The 18,511-nt window shown below is 40.7% G+C and overlaps 1 protein-coding gene across 1 annotated transcript in view; it reads left to right on the forward strand.

Moving 5' to 3' along the window:
* CDH12 (cadherin 12) overlaps positions 1 to 18,511 on the forward strand; it is an 852,174-nt gene that overhangs the window by 285,138 nt on the left and 548,525 nt on the right. Inside the window, exon 2 of the mRNA XM_084620075.1 lies at positions 585 to 685. The gene's annotated coding sequence lies outside the window, so the exon portion shown is untranslated. The remainder of the gene's footprint in view (positions 1 to 584; positions 686 to 18,511) is intronic.

The raw sequence follows: 18,511 nt of genomic DNA on the forward strand, positions 1-18,511 counted from the left end.
TTAATAACATCTTCAGTCCAGTGGTGCACTTGTTAAGTCAGTATGTGATTCTGAAGTAAACCATGGTGGTTACACAGTTTAACTTCAAAACAATCAGAATGTAACACAGCATTTCACACTAAATATGCAATTAACTCATGTCATCACTGTGTCATCCATTGGAGAAATCATTGTACGTTTATTTTCATGCTGAGATGAATTATAGTTGGCATGAAGGAAATACAGCCATAACAGTGAATCCAAATTATGACAGGTTTCCTAGCATCATGATTTTCATTAATGGGCACTGGCAACAGAAATCCAACAGGTTTTTAGGCAGCTTGCTAGAAAAATGGGCACTTCAGTGTTTCTGCATGTTTTCTCAGTTGGTGGTTCATATACCTCAAGGAGCCACTCCCCCTCACACTTACTGTACATTATACATCAAGATCCAGAGAAAAAATGCTGTTGTAATTTTTTTTGTTTGCCCCCTCCATAGGACTGAGTTTTTTAATCAGATACTTTTTATGTTTCTTCATGCATTCAAATCATAAACCTAAACTGTTGACTTTAAATATTTTACTTTTGTATGTTTGCTTTGGCAGATTCTAGTGACGAATCAAGTGATGACTTTGGAGAATGAGGCCAGCTAAGGACTTAACTGTACTTCTCTAAGATCTTGGATGATGTGGCGCCATAATCACAGGTAGATCTTTCTATTTTATAGATCTCTGCATCACCTGCTGGAAACCAGTGCTAAATGAAATTATCCTTGCTAAAACAAATCCATTTAATTTGTAGTTTAAAATACAGTGTCTTTTTCAATTTTGTTTGTATATAAACTTGAACCAGTTTTTGCCACATAAAATCAAGGAAGAAGAATCCAGAAATTATAGAGTGTTTGGTGCAGGTCTCAAAAGAAATATTCTGTCCAAACCAGAGTCTTGTACAAGTGACCAGTTCTGCTCATGGAATTATATTTACAGATGTCTGTACTGTATGTCATGCATTTCAGACTGTTTCAATTTACATGCAGATTGGAGGAAATGAAAGTCCTTTTGCAGCCTACTCAGTGCCTCTTAAAGGACAGAAATCCATTTTCTCTTTTTGAGCTTCACTTTTATAATGTTTTTTTTTTCTCGTAATTGCAGGGTATTACTTTTGTCAAATGAGATATGTCTCATTTCAAAGTCATACCTCAGTAAAAGCTCTTTTAGAGAGGAAAGGAAGACAATGTCACAGGCTCCCTCATGTTTATTAATATTAATATGCTACTGTCTAGATCAATTGTGGAATCAAACTCCAAGCTTCTTTTCCTTTATTGATGTCAGGAATCTAATGCTGGGGAACAAGAACCATTGATAATATTCCATGCTTATTTAAAGTTTAGACCAGATGGAGGTAGCTGGTTTTAAGCACTGCTGTCATATGTGTGATGGCAGTTATATTATACACTCTGAAGGTGAAATCAAAATAAATTTGGAGTCTGCATCTCAATCCGCAGAAGATGACAATCAACTTAGATGAGCCATTTGGTCTAGTGAACAATTCATTCTGCAAAGTGGGCGGGGGAGTTGAGTTACATTTATAATGTGGGATATATGCAGTCATACCACCTTGGTTTGTGCTTCTGTTCAATGTAATGAGGAAAGTAAGATTGAACCAAGTCAGCATTGGATGGATTACTTCAAGGAATGCCTACATGAAGAGGGCAGTAGTGTTGGTGATTCCATAGGTGTCCATATTCCCTCTGAAGCAGTACTAGATCACAGTCCGAGCATAGCGCTGGGGACAATGTGATGTTGGATGTGCCATCATTTGGATGGGATGCAAAACCAAGGTCCTGATGGTTTTGGTAATTAAATAATCCTTGTATTTGTCTTCACAGTAAGATATTCGTCCTGCTGGCCTGCCCAAACTCCATCTTCTGTAATGCCATTCTGTACACCTAAAACTCTCATAGTTGCCATTCAATAGGATGTACTTCACATTCTGGCCTAAAGAGTTGAGTGGTAATGGGGTTACAGATGCCACATTCTGCCACTGAGGCAGCTGTATTTCAGTAATTCTTCTGTATGCACAGTATGTAGTATGTAAAATACTTTGAATTCACAGGTGAGTCTGGGCCACAACCTTCTGATGAAAAATCTCAAACACTGCAAATTTGGGACTGTCTGGAACCCTGATTTTGGTTCAGCCCTATCTCCATTTAGAATCCTTTGTGAGGAGCAATATAATAAAAGTGGCACATGTCCCTACTATGTGTGTCTCCTCATGGGACAGTGTTGTGTATGTCAAATCAAAACAGACCTGGTGATATAATACCGAGGTCTCATAACTTGATGGTTCTCTTTCCTGTTGCATAATTTAAGATTCTGATTTTTAGTGATATCAACATCTTGATTAGTTTCTTTGGTAGTTGTGTTCCAGGAGCATGTTGTGCTATCAGTTGTTGAAAATACATTTCCTGCCTCATGAGAATGCCCTAGATAACCTATTACTGTGTGTCTTTCACTTTGCTTGCTTAATTTTTTGACAGTGGGATTCGAGTTGGAATTACAAATAATGCCTTTTAGGAAACGTTGGCAGACAACATGGCACTAGACGTTTTTCTAGTGCTGTTTGTGTCAAGACTTGACAGTGCATGTTTATCATCAGGAATCATGATTCATCATCCACAAAGGATAACAAATATAAAGAACAAATAAGAGGGGGGAAGTGCGATTGGCTGTTTCAGCATGGAGATTGCCAGCACTTTATTTGCAAGCAAAATTGAAGTAATCTTTTCACTAGAGATTTGAATGCTTGTGTACCTCAGTCCCCTTAAGCATACTAGGAGAAGCTCATCAAATTTGTATATTCACCATAACAAATTTCCAACATGTTTATTCCTACAATTAGCCTATAAATCAATATTGAGCCATTGAAACAAGGTGTCTATTTGTCAGTTATTGAGCACCCACAACTGTCATATCAAAGGCGTACAGGTGCTCAGCATCTTTGCAAATTAAGTCACTTATTTAGGTGTACAAATGTAGCTTTTAGATGCCTAAATTTAGACAGCTAGGTTTCAAATATTCACTGTGTGGTATAGATTCATTTATATATGTATATACTCATATAAACATACACAAGCATATAAGATTTGCATATAAGATTTGCAAGATTTGCAAGATTGATAGATGCCTAAATTTAGACAGCTAGGTTTCAAATGTTCACTGTGTGGTATAGATTCATTTATATATGTATATACTCATATAAACATACACAAGCATATAAGATTTGCATATAAGATTTGCAAGATTTGCAAGATTGATAGATGCCTAAATTTAGACAGCTAGGTTTCAAATGTTCACTGTGTGGTATAGATTCATTTATATATGTATATACTCATATAAACATACACAAGCATATAAGATTTGCATATGCATTGATATAGGACTACATTTATTTGTGGGGGTATAAGGGGTGTGTGTGCAATTCTAATCTTGAAATAATAGTTGAGATCAGTCAGGGCAACAGAACACTGTTGTGTATTCATTATAGATGCAGAACATTCGAGTGTTTCTTTTGGTCACAGAATTCTCAGTTAAGTTTAGGAAAATCAATTCCAGATTTGTGAACGCTGAAGAGCTTTAAAAAAAAAAAGGCAGGGTGATTTCAGCTCCCACCCACTTACCACCCTCCCAGGCTTTTACAGCTGTAGTAATGTTATTTGAAAGTTAGCATGACAGGCAGTAATCCAGGTCATCATAATATCACACACTCTGGGAGAAACAAACAGAGTAAACAAACAAGTAAAAATGTAAAATCCTCTTGTTACAATCAAAGAAATACTGCAGGAGAGATGAAGAGGCAGCTCGGCTGTAAGACAACAATCCATAATTTACTTTGCAGATGTCTCTGTAATTTAAGCAGCAGGCAGAACAACCACACTGGGGAAAGGATACCCAGAGCCTCATAAATCATGGTGGGGATTAAAAGCAATGAACATTCATCTTCTTAACCTCGTAAAGCAATACTGCAAAGCTAAGGATTACAACTTAGTGTGCATGTAATCTTTGTTCAGGGATAAAGGGTGTCAATTTTTTTAAAAGCTTCTCTCAATTAGCAGTGGCATGTGCCTTCTGGAAAGAGAGCAGGAAAAATAGTTTTTAAGTTGATTTAATAAGAGTTACTATCTATTAAAAGAACACTTAATAAGAGCACTTTCTATCAAGAAAAAAAAATATAAGGGAAGTCTGGGTCTGATGGTAGCTTGTTTCCCATTAAGCTATACTGGTGTTTTCTGTTTTATTTCCTTCGGTGGAAGCTAGATTTAATACACAAGAACTTAAGCAAAACTAGAATTCACACATTGTAGTCCTGGAGTCCTAAACCACTTCTTCTCCTGCAGGATTTGTCTCTCCTCTTCACAGGAACTCTGTGTTATTCAATGGCTTTCATGCGGTAAGCAGGAAATCGTTCACAGGAAAGGTGGAGTTTTAAGGCTTCAAGGCCAAGATTTATAATACCTAGTTAGTCTCTTAATTCCCTATTTAGCCACCTAAGTTAAGTTGGCCTCATTTTCAAAAGTGCTGAACACCCAACATCACCCACTGATTTCAAGAGTGCCCATTGAAGTCATTGTGCAGTTGGTGCTTGGCTCTTCTGAAAATCAAGTCATACATTTAGGTGCTTAAATATGGATTTAAAATGTAAATGTGGGCATATCTTTTGCAAATATTGGCCCACAACTGTACATAGCCTCAAATTATTTTGTTTTCATCCATCCTGTTTTCTGAATGGTCAAAACAAATGTGATTTCTTTTTGTAAGTTGTCCGTGTCCCTTCACATTTTAAAACTTTTAGCCACTTGAGAAATTTGATGTCAAATCGTAAAGAAGTCTGACACTACTTAGTCTCATTCTTGCTTCCCCTTCCACCACAGTTTCCTCAGCTTTGAAGTTACTATTTATTGATTTTTTTCTCAGGCTTCTAATGATGTCACTGTAGCTAGATATGTGTGTCTGCTCTATTCCCTGAGAGGTACCCCTGGTCTAAGATGCAGATATTTCCTTCCAGTGTGATCACAGCTGGGCTTCTTCCCCAAGTATTTGGGAGTATTAAGTATTAGATAAGCAGGCACATGTGAATAATGCAGTAGTTAGGTTCTGAGGTTTGAATAGTGGCTAATATTCGGACCTTTAAAACAGAGTATAACATTCACCTCCACCTATCCCCTCAGATCACAGAACCCCTTACCCTATGTTGCATTTCCTCTGCCCAAACAACTTAACTCTTCCTCCAAGATCTTAGATATCTTTTGCCTGGGGAAAAAAACAACCTTCACCTCTATGTCTTATCAGATGTCTCCTGGGACTGTATTTCCTCCTCCTCTTTCCCTCAAGACCTTTAAGAAGGCTTTCCATGACCTGGGTGCTTTTGGGGGTTGCCTTTTAAGGTCATTAGAGTCCTAAGGGAAGTCTTATGGTGCCAACACTGGCTCTGGGAGCCCTTGTCTGTGTATAAGAAAGGTTGGGTATGGGAATAAGCAAGTATTGAGGTTATTTGTGAGGTCATTTATCATTTGGGTTGCACATCCGTGTCATTCATACTGCTTGATATTGTTGTTTAAGGCCCATTGCCTTCAATGCAACTTTCTGGAATTCAAGGGATACTAGTTCATGACCTGTGATTTCAAAATCTGAAATTATGAATCAGCTTTTCTTTTGGAAAAGAATGATTGCGCCCACCATAAATAATGTTCTCCTGGAAACCATGAGCCAGAGCTTTAAAAGAAATGAAAGGCCACTTTGAGAGTAGGAGGGATAAATCTTTGAAAACAGTCATGGATAATCTTCTCTCCATAACCTTAAAAATAATCATGCAGAACTTGAAAGACCTCAAGCAGTTTGAGCCCAATGTTTGGGCTAATACCATGGCCATCTTAGTTCCTGGTGTATCTCCATTGATTTCACTGGGAGCTTGTTAGTGCTCTGCACTTGTGAAAATCTGGCCACTTAAAGAGTCTAAATATGGACTCTATAGCCCAACTTTAGGCATCCAGTTGTGCAAATCTTGTCCCATGGGTCTATCTATCGGGCAAATATATAAAAAATGGTTGTATCTGAGTTAGCATTTTGAATCTGAGCATAAAGGTCAGTATTTTCTATTGTAGTTCATGTGATTGGTTCAGCTTTTTTTTTCAGGGTTTTATTTTTTTACCATTGTGGATTTATGTATATTGAGTCATCTTCTTTCCCCCTTCTCCAGATCTCAGTCTATCCTGAAACTTAATTCATTGCTATTATTGTTTATTTTACTGTCTGTGTTTTTGTAATTTGGTAACTGGCTTCCAATAAAATGAGTAAAAGGATTAAAAGGTCATATTGAAAAGGAACTGGCTACCACAGCACCACTTCTCTGGTAGGAGGGTTTGAGACCTTGATTCTCCAGTTCACTCTTTACTTCAAAGAATCAATCCACAAAATACTTTACCTGTTGATGATCATTACATTAACTGCAGGTTTATTTAGCATTTGTATTGTGGTAGCACTCTCAGGTGTTCCCCTGAGGATGGGGACCCTGTTATTTTGGACTCCATATAAACACATAAAAAGATGGGGTCTGTCATAAATATAAAGGGAAGGGTAAACCCCTTTGAAATCCCTCCTGGCCAGGGGAAAGCTCCTCTCACCTGTAAAGGGTTAAGAAGCTAAAGGTAACCTCGCTGGCACCTGACCAAAATGACCAATGAGGAGACAAGATACTTTCAAAAGCTGGGAGGAGGGAGAGAAACAAAGGGTTTGTGTGTCTGTCTGTAGTTGTCTTGGCCGGGGACAGAACAGGAATGGAGTCTTAGAACTTTTAGTAAGTAATCTAGCTAGGTATGTGTTAGATTATGATTTCTTTAAATGGCTGAGAAAAGAATTGTGCTGAATAGAATAACTATTTCTGTCTGTGTATCTTTTTTGTAACTTAAGGTTTTGCCTAGAGGGGTTCTCTATGTTTTTGAATCTAATTACCCTGTAAGATATATACCATCCTGATTTTACAGGGGGGATTTCTTTATTTCTATTTACTTCTATTTTTTATTAAAAGTCTTCTTGTAAAACACTGAATGCTTTTTCATTGTTCTCAGATCCAAGGGTTTGGGTCTGTGGTCACCTATGCAAATTGGTGAGGCTTTTTATCCAACATTTCCCAGGAAAGGGGGAGTGCAAGTGTTGGGAGGATTGTTCATTGTTCTTAAGATCCAAGGGTCTGGGTCTGTAGTCACCTAGGCAAATTGGTGAGGCTTTTTACCAAACCTTGTCCAGGAAGTGGGGTGCAAGGTTTTGGGAAGTATTTTGGGGGGAAGGACGCGTCCAAACAGCTCTTCCCCAGTAACCAGTATTAGTTTGGTGGTGGTAGCGGCCATTCCAAGGATAACGGGGGTAATATTTGTTACCTTGGGGAAGTTTTGACCTAAGCTGGTAAAGATAAGCTTAGGAGGTTTTTCATGCAGGTCCCCACATCTGTACCCTAGAGTTCAGAGTGGGGGAGGAACCTTGACATGGTGGCACAGTGGTGGGATTAACCTGAAATCATTTTGAGATCCAGTTGAGATTTTTTGAACTAGAAATACAGATTTTAAAAAGGAATTTTTAGGAAGTCCAGAAGGCAGCTTTGAAACTGAAAGCAGCTTGGTTTCTCTCTGCTTTGTGGCCAAGCAGAGACAAAAGGGGATTATCTTGTGAATTGCAGGTTTTCTTGCCTGGAGGCAGGGTACTTAACTCCTGCAGGGAAATTCACAGTCTTCCAACCCAGAGGTTTTTTTTTTTTTTCTTTTCTTCCTAAAAGTAAATAGGGGGTGTGTGCTCTACCCATTTGCCTGGAGACAAAAGTGGCAGGGTTTTTTTTTAGGATTTTGATTTTTTTTTGTTTGTTTTACAAGGAGCACAGGTTTGAAAAGAAATTTTTTTCTTCTTTGGGCTGGGTAAGCAGGTTTCCAAGTAGTTGGAGGTTTTTTGCTTTAATTTGGGCCCAGAGCAGAGACAAGGGAATTGTCTTTTTCTGTAGGCTGACAATCACTATCAGAGAATAGGTATTCTATTCCAGCACAGCAAAATTTTACAGCCAAGTTTTGTTTGTTTATTTCTAAACCTCGGGTGTAAAGTTAGTTAAAAACAGAGAGGTTAGAATGGCCAAATCCTCAGCTCGACTACAGCTGGAATTAGCCAAATTTCAGGCTGAGGAAAAACAAAGGGAACATGAAAGACAGATAGAACTCATGCAGCTGAAGAAGGAACAAGAAAGGGAGGCAGAACAACACCAAGAGGCTGCCCACAAGAGGGAAATGGAGGCAAGGAAGCATGTGGAGGAGGAGAGGGAAAAAGAGAGGAAGCATGTGGAGGAGGAGAAGGAAAAAGAGAGGAAGCATGTGGAGGAGATGGAGAGGATAAAGGCCCAGCAGAATATACCAACAAACCCTAGCAATCCTTCTCCAGGTACCACTTCCCATCCCAGAAAGTTCCCCACCTACAAGGCAGGTGATGATACTGAGGCCTTCTTAGAAAACTTCGAAAGGGCCTGCCTTGGGTACAACATCTCTACTGACCAATACATGGTAGAGCTGAGGCCGCAGCTCAGTGGACCCTTAGCTGAGGTGGCAGCTGAAATGCCTAAAGAACACATGAACAAGTATGAACTGTTTAAATCCAAGGCGAGAGTCAGAATGGGGATAACACCCGAGCAGTCTCGTCGGAGGTTCAGAGCCCTAAGGTGGAAACCAGAAATTTCATTTACCCGACATGCCTACCACATTGTAAAACATTGGGATGCCTGGATATCAGGAGCAAGTGTTGAATCTCCAGTAAATTTGCCCTTCCTAATGCAAATGGAACAATTCTTAGAGGGTGTTCCTGAGGAAATAGAAAGATACATCCTAGATGGGAAACCCAAAACTGTAATTGAGGCAGGAGAGATTGGAGCCAGATGGGTGGAGGTGGCAGAGAAGAAGAAAACTGGTCGCAGTTGGAGCGGAGAACAGAAGGGACCACCCCAGACCACACCCTATTACCGGGGGCCGCCCAAAGCCCCACCTACCTCCCAAAGAACCCTCCAGACCCCTTATCGTCCCACCATCCCGTTCTCCAGCAACCCTCCTCGCCCCAGTGACCCGTCAGCTGGACGATGTTTTAAGTGTAACGAGCTGGGGCATGTAAAGGCCAACTGCCCCAAGAACCCCAACAGATTACAGTTCATTGCACCGGAATCACACCAGAGGTCCACAGGCCCAGATACCTCCCAGATACCCTTGGAGCGGAGGGAAACTGTGAGTGTGGGTGGGAAGAAGGTCACCGCGTGGAGGGACACCGGAGCACAAGTGTCAGCTATCCATGCTTCCTTAGTGGACCCCAATTTAATCAACCCAGAGATCCAAGTGACGATTCAACCCTTCAAGTCCAACTCTTTCAATTTGCCTACAGCCAAGTTGCCTGTCCAGTACAAGGGCTGGTCAGGAATGTGGACTTTTGCAGTCTATGATGATTATCCCATCCCCATGCTGTTGGGGGAAGACTTGGCCAATCATGTGAAGCAGGCCAAGAGGGTGGGAATGGTCACCCGCAACCAGGCTAAACAAGCCGTGAGGCCTAGCTCTGTTCCGGAAACTTCTATCAGGACCCAGTCAGAGGTGATGGACCTGGACCCCAGGCCAATGTCTGCAACAGCAGTAGTGGATCCAGTCCCAGAGACCCAGACGGAACCAGTCCCAGAACCGGAACCAGCCAAACAACCAACACCAGACCCCGTGTCAGCACTGAATCCAGTACTTGCAACCTCAACACCAGAGGGCCCCACCGAACCTGAACTGGCAGCAGCCGATAACCCTACACAAGAGGCTCAGCCGGAGCCTGAATCCCAACATAGTGCACCAGCGGAGAGCGGTTCACAGTCAACAGAAACAGCTCCATCCCCTATATCGCTTCCAGAGGGACCAAGCCTAGGTCCACCATCCCATGAGGAACTGATGTCTCCAGCATCAAGGGAACAGTTCCAGACCGAACAGGAAGCAGATGAAAGCCTCCAGAGAGCTTGGACGGCGGCACGGAGCAACCCACCGCCTCTCAGCTCTTCTAATCGATCCAGAGAATTAAAGGTTTGTCAGTTTACAGCCCAGGGAGGAGACAACTCTGAGTGGCCTGAAGGTGTTTACTACGAAGGGAAATGTGCTGGTGGTGTGGAAGAGGTGAACCTCTCCATGACCCTTGGGCGTATGCAGCGACAGCAGATCCAGGAGCTGTGCACTAGCTACGCGCCAACGTTCTCAGCCACCCCAGGACTGACTGAACGGGCATACCACTCCATTGACACAGGTAATGCTCACCCAATTAGGGTCCAACCTTACCGGGTGTCTCCTCAAGCTAAAACTGCTATAGAACGGGAGATCCAGGATATGTTACAGATGGGTGTAATCCGCCCCTCTGAAAGTGCATGGGCATCTCCAGTGGTTCTAGTTCCCAAACCAGATGGGGAAATACGTTTTTGCGTGGACTACCATAAGCTAAATGCTGTAACTCGCCCAGACAACTATCCCATGCCACGCACAGATGAACTATTAGAGAAACTGGGAAGGGCCCAGTTCATCTCTACCTTGGACTTAACCAAGGGGTACTGGCAGGTACCGCTAGATGAATCTGCCAAGGAAAGGTCAGCCTTCATCACACATCTCGGGCTGTATGAATTTAATGTACTCCCTTTCGGGCTGCGAAATGCACCCGCCACTTTCCAAAGACTTGTAGATGGTCTCCTAGCGGGATTAGGAGAATATGCAGTCGCCTACCTTGACGATGTGGCCATATTTTCGGATTCCTGGGCAGACCACCTGGAACATCTACAAAAAGTCCTTGAGCGCATAAGGGAGGCAGGACTAACTGTTAAGGCTAAGAAGTGTCAAATAGGCCTAAACAGAGTGACTTACCTTGGACACCAGGTGGGTCAAGGAACTATCAGCCCCCTACAGGCCAAAGTGGATGCTATCCAAAAGTGGCCTGTCCCAAAGTCAAAGAAACAGGTTCAATCCTTCTTAGGCTTGGCCGGTTATTACAGACGATTTGTACCGCACTACAGCCAAATCGCTGCCCCACTGACAGACCTAACCAAAAAGAAACAGCCAAATGCTGTTCAGTGGACCGGAAAGTGTCAGAAGGCCTTTAACAAGCTTAAAGCGACACTCATGTCTGACCCTGTACTAAGGGCCCCAGACTTTGACAAACCGTTCCTAGTAACCACAGATGCATCCGAGCGTGGTGTGGGAGCAGTTTTAATGCAGAAAGGACCTGATCAAGAATTCCACCCTGTAGTGTTTCTCAGCAAAAAACTGTCTGAGAGGGAAAGCAACTGGTCAGTCACTGAAAAAGAATGTTATGCCATTGTCTACGCTCTGGAAAAGCTACGCCCATATGTTTGGGGACGGCGTTTCCACCTGCAAACCGACCATGCTGCACTAAAGTGGCTTCACACCGTCAAAGAAACTAACAGAAAACTTCTTCGGTGGAGTTTAGCTCTCCAAGATTTTGATTTCGACATCCAACACATCTCAGGAGCTTCTAACAAAGTGGCTGATGCACTCTCCCGTGAAAGTTTCCCAGAATCAACTGGTTAAAATCGTCCTTGAGATGTGGAAAATATTGTTAGTCTTTATGTACTTGGTAGTATATTTAGAGATGCATGTGTCTTATTAACTCTGTTTTCCTAGAGCTCCAGGAAGAAATCCCAGCCAGTGTTTCACCCTAGCTGAGATTTGGGGGGCGTGTCATAAATATAAAGGGAAGGGTAAACCCCTTTGAAATCCCTCCTGGCCAGGGGAAAGCTCCTCTCACCTGTAAAGGGTTAAGAAGCTAAAGGTAACCTCGCTGGCACCTGACCAAAATGACCAATGAGGAGACAAGATACTTTCAAAAGCTGGGAGGAGGGAGAGAAACAAAGGGTTTGTGTGTCTGTCTGTAGTCGTCTTGGCCGGGGACAGAACAGGAATGGAGTCTTAGAACTTTTAGTAAGTAATCTAGCTAGGTATGTGTTAGATTATGATTTCTTTAAATGGCTGAGAAAAGAATTGTGCTGAATAGAATAACTATTTCTGTCTGTGTATCTTTTTTGTAACTTAAGGTTTTGCCTAGAGGGGTTCTCTATGTTTTTGAATCTAATTACCCTGTAAGATATATACCATCCTGATTTTACAGGGGGGATTTCTTTATTTCTATTTACTTCTATTTTTTATTAAAAGTCTTCTTGTAAAACACTGAATGCTTTTTCATTGTTCTCAGATCCAAGGGTTTGGGTCTGTGGTCACCTATGCAAATTGGTGAGGCTTTTTATCCAACATTTCCCAGGAAAGGGGGAGTGCAAGTGTTGGGAGGATTGTTCATTGTTCTTAAGATCCAAGGGTCTGGGTCTGTAGTCACCTAGGCAAATTGGTGAGGCTTTTTACCAAACCTTGTCCAGGAAGTGGGGTGCAAGGTTTTGGGAAGTATTTTGGGGGGAAGGACGCGTCCAAACAGCTCTTCCCCAGTAACCAGTATTAGTTTGGTGGTGGTAGCGGCCATTCCAAGGATAACGGGGGTAATATTTGTTACCTTGGGGAAGTTTTGACCTAAGCTGGTAAAGATAAGCTTAGGAGGTTTTTCATGCAGGTCCCCACATCTGTACCCTAGAGTTCAGAGTGGGGGAGGAACCTTGACAGGGTCCCTATTAGAGCTGGTCAGAAAAGTATGTTTTGTTTGTTCCAGAAAATTAGTGAGCACTTTAATTATTGTCCCTCTGGCTACACTGCAGTCCGAGGTGTGATTGTCTGCACATGCTGCATACCCATGCTGCATACCCTAGGGCCCTAATAGCTGTGAAGCTGCAGCACGATGGGCTTCAGAAGAGGCTCGCTCACTGCATGTGCACTTGGGGTCTCAGGTGGGCAGCCCAGGCTGAATCTTGTAATCCGACAGCTCCGTTGCTTTTGGTACTCACTCTAGCTAGATTAAAGATGGCGCAGGTGTGCCTACGTGGGCAGAAATCACACAAACCAATTACAGTAGACATGCCAGTTGTTTTTCTCCTTATTCTCTCCCCTTTATTCTTCCCCATTCTCCTTTTCCTTTTTTCCCTTCATCACTTCTTTTTTTTTTTCATTTTGTCCCTCAAGAAGTGAGAGATATTTGGAAAGAAAAGAAAAAAAAATCCTCCCTCTCCTTACTTTGGAGTTTTCTTTTAACAAACAACTAAATCGAACAACAGGCCTATAAAGCTGCAGTAAATAAATCAACACATAAAATGGGCTCTCTAACATTTTCATTTTTGAGGGGAAAACAGATATGTGTTCAATTCCAAAAGATTTCACTCGTTCCAGTCCTGGCCTTAAAGAGCTTGCAGACTAATTTAAGACAATGGATAACAAATGTGTGATGAATAATAGAAGGGATCGGTGAGTCAAGACGCGGGTAATGTGGATTAGTGGTAGTATAAGCTAGTTGTGTGCACAGCTTGATGATTCTGAATAAACTGCTGAGCTTCACTGAAAGAGAATAATGTAAAGTGCTAAAAGCAGCAACATTTTTGAGGGGGCGGGGCGGGGGGGAGAGCAGGGGTGTTTTCCTAAGCTCCACCTAGAAAACAACTCTGCTCACTGTATATCTTTAAAATCACATTCTCTCTCTTCTTTCTTGGGTACTTTGATCAGCAGTGAAATAGGCCAGTGCTGACATTTAAAGTGTCATCATCATTCAGCTTCAGAATTAACAATGCATTGAAATGAATAAAGGGCCGTTCAAAACTTTCTGAGCTATTGTTTACGCTCTCGTCAGACTCAGGCAGACATCTCCGCATCGCTTTACACTTAGTTAACATTTGCTGGTTATTTTTTGCAAAGACTTAATGGGCGGAGGGGAAGGCAAAGAAAGAAATCCTAGGGTTTGAAACAGAAGATAACAGTCATCAGAGTGTTGGTTTGCTGAAATGCTACAAGCCAGCTCAGTTTGAACCTTGCTCTCTCCCCCTCCCCAAAAATAAAATAATACAAGGCTTTAAAGGCTTCACATAAAACCATTTTTACCTCATTCATGAGTAATTATATTCTTTGATGATCCAAACAGATTGTGTTTGACTTCACTTTTTTCTCCTATAATGGAATACTTGTTTTTTTAAAAAAAGATGGCCATTCCTTTGCTTTCTCTGAATACACAGGTGTTAATTTAATTGCCAGTGTTCCCCTAGGATATTGATATTTCACTGGGTATCTGCTCGATAATGGAGACAATGGATGTGGACGTTTCTTTGTGTATCTGGTACGTTAGACAACAATGATGTAGTTAATGAGATGCTAAAACACTTTTATACCTTTTTTATTTACATTTCTTTTTCAATTATATGCTTGGAAATGCTTTCTTACAAACTTGATTTTTTTCCCCCCTACCAATATTCTCCTTTCTTCTTGGAAAGCATGGCAAATGATTTCTCTCTCACTCATATAGAATACAGACCAAGGTGTCTGTGATTCCTTTGTTACCTTGTTTGATAGTGCTATTATGGATCATGTAATCAGTTATGACTGCATAATTCATTAAATAGATTAGAGAGACAAGGTGAGAGAGGTAATATCTTTTATTGGACCAACTTCTGTTGGTGAGAGAGACAACGTTTTGAGCCACACAGAGCTCATCTTCAAGTCAGATTGTTAGTTAACTTGTGCTCTCTCTGCTGGTTTATTTTTCCTTTTCAGTGGTTTCTTTTTCTATAGGTATATGCAAACAGTAACTTTAACACTTTGATGGATTCAAAACATGAATGTAAGAGTGATTATATATGTATCTATGCACGTGTAACACTGGGGTACTGGTTACATATCCATGGCTAAGATTGAGTTTGATTTGTGCACATACGCACGCAGAAAAACAAATATGTACGTTTCAAAAGTGGCTAATGGGTTGGAGTACTTCAAAACTTGAAAACCCAATTTCACTCACTTTAAAGAAGCCGTTTACAGAATGTGGGTGCTCACACTTTTTGAAAATGAGCCCCTTAAAATGTCTGAAAATTTCTAGTTGTTTCTGAAAATTTAGACCACTCCATTTCCAGTTTTTGAAAATATTTCCATTTTAGGTTGTAGTTTCCAAAAATTGACACTTTTTGCCAAAACTTCTCTATCTACTCCCTAAAGATGGGCAGAAAATAGTAAACCAGTTTTGCAGAAAATTTCAAATATGTCTGTTTCCCAGGGCTGAATTGGACCCATGTTTCATGAAAATTTGTAACATTTGTATCTATTTTAACAAAATTGTATTGAAATAGTTTGAAACTATTAATGAACCTTTTCATTTACTGAAAAAACCAATATTTTCAGTAAATGAAAACTTTGAAATTCTAAGTAAACATTTTCATTTACCCCAAACAATGTTTTCAGTAAATAAAAATGTTTAATAACCCATTTTTAATTAAAAAAATCAATTAAAGAAATTGATGAATATTTATGGGAAAATTGAAAATTTTGAAGATATTGGCAATTCTGGGGTGAAAGTTCAGGGGATTTTTTTAAATGGCAATTTTTCATAGGGAAAAGATTTTTGTGTGAAAATTCTCAACTGATTTGATTATTATTAATAATAATAATTAATAATACTTAGCTCTTAATGTTTTTCATAATTAAATTACAAAGAAATTTACAAAGGAGGTCAAAATCATTCCTATTTTATAGAAGGAGAAACTGAGGCACATGGGGGTAAAATGACTTGCCTATGATCACAGCAGGCCAGTGACAGAGCCAGGAACAGAACCCATGTGTCTTGAGTCTCAGTCCACTGCTCTATTCATAGGAAACAATGCCTCTGTTTGTGACCCTTTTTTATTCCTTAGTGCATTTAAAAGCCTATTTACATTCTGGGATTGATGGACAGAGCCCCCCGCATTGAAGGCTGTGTCATTAGAGGAGGAAGCGGCCACAGTACCGAGACTTAACTAAGTACAGATGGACAAAACATGAAAAAACAAGAATGGGGGTGCAAGTCACAAGGACCCGGATGTTGCCCACTACCTTGAGGAGGAGTCCAAGGGGTCAGTGGACCAGCAAAACTCTGACTGCCTTGGAATATAGAGTATCCTGTTACTGAACACAGACAGTGCAGTCAGGGGCAGTGCAAACTCCTCTTAACAATGTGCCTCAGTCCTGATTTGAAGGAAATGGCTTAGGGATGAGAGGATAGTTCAATATCCATTCTTGATCTCTCTGCTGTCATTGCCAATTAGTCCAGTTAATTAAGGTCTATACTGACAGAATCTTGTTTCATACATGCTGTGGAAGAATAATTAGCTAGTGACAGTCCAGGGTTGGACAGGATTCAAACCAGTGGTATAGGAATGGTGGATCATGGTCTCCCAACATTGACCCTTTTAAAACTTTTTTCTGAAGCATGCATTATCCCTTGCCACAGTTCTTTGTATGCTTTAAAAAAAACAAACAAACAAAAACGTTGTATATGTTCTTTAGACTGTGGTCCTGCAAGATAGTGATCCATTGAAAGCGCCCCGTCTGCCTGGGTGATATCAATTGTAAGCTCTTTGGGGCAAGATCCTTGTCTTCTTGCATGTTTGTTAAGTGCTCTTGCACACTGGTGCCATATAAATAAGGTAATTTGCTATGTTGCATTTCATGTACAAAATAATGTAAACTTGCTTCACCCGCAGCATTCTAAGTGTAGCACAAATAGCCTATTCCCTTCTGGGGTGTCTGAAAGCATCAGTGGTGCTCCTGTAGTTTTACCACTTTGTATTCCCTGAAATAGCCTTGCACATGAGAATTTACCAAGACTGCACTTATTTTAACTGATATTCACGGTTGGTACAATAGGTGAAGGAGCCCTTTTAGAGCCTGAGACTTCATACCATTACTCATATGAGTAATCTTGATTCGTGCTTGCTGAGCCCCCATTGGGATCAATGGGACTACTCACCAAAAAATATATTTGTTTGCAAGGTCAGGACCTAGCTTTTCAATTACTGTACATTATATGCTTTTAAGAGTTATTTAAATATGCATTACCAAGATGAACTATTACGAGGATTCAGACGTCTGTGGTTCATTGGGTACATAGTATGTGCTATAAAAATAGTAATAAAACTTTATGGAAGAAAAATAGACGTATAAAATTGGCAAATGATTATTGTAGAAGATATGGGCTATCTGTCATCTCTATTATATTTCTAAGTAAAATGTATTTTCGTCTCTGAAAGACCGTAAACCAAAAGAGGAAATTAAATACATACAGACTATAATAAGGTGATATTGTGTATGTGCCAAAAACCAAGGACATTCCGAATTGGAAATCAATGGCTGCAAAAACATTGTGCTATATTCACTTTCAAATACCTGGGTGACTAAACCTGCTGTAAGATCTTCAGCTGGTGTAAGTCTCTGCATTACACTGGTTGAGGATCTAGCTAGCTGAATAAGGCATCCAAATACAGAAGCATTGGTTGAACTTACTGAAACTCCTTTCTAGAATTAAGCTGTTTAAGCTTATAGTGGATGGCTTACATCACTGTCCAGCACTATATGGAGTATATATTTGTTCAAAATAAAATGTTTAAGTGCATAAAAATTCAAAGGAAAAATGATGGCCAAGATTTTTAAAAGCAACTTCTGATTTGGGGTGTTTCAATTTTTTGGAGTTCCCAGCTTGAGACACATTACAGAGCTTGAATTGCTGGTAAGCGCTGAGCACCCACCCTCTGGAAATTAGGCTCTTTCAAAGTGTGTCACGTTGAGCACATGAAAATTGAGGTATCCAAAATCACTAGTAATTTCTGAAAATCTTGGTTGATTACAGTTACAGTATCCTTATTTGGGATTCATCTGAAAAATCAGTTAACCTGGCTGCATATGTTCATGTGATAAAGGCCGATTAAAGAAAGAGATACTCATTATAGTCTGACACATATGTAATAACAGAATTCATTGTTATACTAAGCTTTTATCTCTGCTGACAATTCACCTATTCTGTGACATTTTGATAAAATACTGAAATATGAAATTAGGGCCAAAGAAGTTGAAGTTCTGCAATGGAAATGCACAGCAGGATGAGTTCGGAATGAAGGGCTAGTGAATTGTGGGCATGGATACATATTTGCAGCTTCCGACTTGTGTGTTAGGGTGGCTACTCACGCATCCCCAGAATATTGGATATTCTTGTACTTCTGGGAATGGTGTGGGCATACCCCTGCTGGCATGACCTTGCGGGCACCATGCTGAAGAGCTCCTCGCCTAGCTGGTGTGACCTCACATGCATTGTATGTGCAAGATTACACATTATGGAGAACACCATTTTGAAGAGTGCACCACCCTACTCCTGCCAGTGTGATTTCACACACACCGTGTGCATGAGGTCATGCTGGTGGAGGAAGAGTGACACACACTTCAAAATGGCATTCCCCCTACATGATACCAGTTTGGGACACTGATTGATTGTGTATTGATCTCTGCAGTTACCCAATCTCTTTCATGGGTATTGTGTTAGCTCTTAATGTCCTA

The sequence above is a fragment of the Lepidochelys olivacea genome (genome assembly GCF_965140295.1).
Source record: "Lepidochelys olivacea isolate rLepOli2 genome assembly, chromosome: 2".
In the NCBI taxonomy this organism is placed as follows: Eukaryota; Metazoa; Chordata; order Testudines; family Cheloniidae; genus Lepidochelys; species Lepidochelys olivacea.